This window comes from Macaca mulatta, chromosome 9 (assembly GCF_049350105.2).
Source record: "Macaca mulatta isolate MMU2019108-1 chromosome 9, T2T-MMU8v2.0, whole genome shotgun sequence".
NCBI lineage: Eukaryota > Metazoa > Chordata > Mammalia > Primates > Cercopithecidae > Macaca > Macaca mulatta.
Genome location: NC_133414.1, coordinates 31,869,544 through 31,870,496, shown reverse-complemented (window position 1 = coordinate 31,870,496; position 953 = coordinate 31,869,544).

Genomic DNA, 953 nt, shown 5'->3' with positions numbered 1-953 from the left:
GTCTTAAAGCCCTCCCTAGAGAGAGTCCTACCCTATACCCTGCGGAAAGGAATGCTGATGTCATGAAGCTTCCATAAAAATCCAAGAGAACTGGGTTCAGGGAGCTTCCAGATAGCTGAACACATGGAGGTTCATAATAAACTGGTAAACATAAGTAAGTGTTTCCCTGAGTGCTGTGAGCTACTCTAACATGTTAATTGAACCCAGAGAAGGGGTTGTAGGAACCCCAACTTGAAGCCAGTTTGGTCAAAAGTTTCTGAGGCCCAGACTTGTAACTGAGGAAAAGGAGGGGCAGTCTTGTGGGACTGAGCCCTCAACTTGTGGGATCTGATGCAATCTCCAGGTAGATAGTGGTGGAATTGAATTGGAGGACACCAGCTGCTGGCGTCCACTGATTGTTGATGGGGGAGAAAAAACCCACATATTTGGTCACAGAAGTGTTCCGTGTTGATTGCTGTGATGTGAGAGCAGAGGAAAAATATGGATTTGAGAGTTTTTCCCAAAACTGAAGGGTCCAACTTCATTCTTTTGCATGTGGATATTCAGTTGTCCCAACACCATTTGTTGAAAAAAAGAAAAAATTCTTTCCCTCCTTGACTGATGTTGCCATCTTTGTCTAAATTTATTTGACCATATATGCAAGGGTTTATTTCTGAGTTTTCTATTTTGTCCCATTGATCTATACATCGGTCTTTATGTCAACACCACACTGTTTTGATTATGATAGCTTTGTAGTAAGTTTGAAGTCAAGAAGTGTGAGATCTCCAACTTTGTCCAGTAGATGCCAGCTACTGGCAGGGTTAGTCTCTAACCCCATACTGCTTGCTAAACCAACTTTAGAGATGGTAGAGAGTTGCAGGCAACATATTGGTTCCACAGAATAGGCTCCCTTGCCTTTCTGCTTATAAATTCCACTGAAAAAGCATTGGTAAAGTCTCTCTCCCACTGCCATC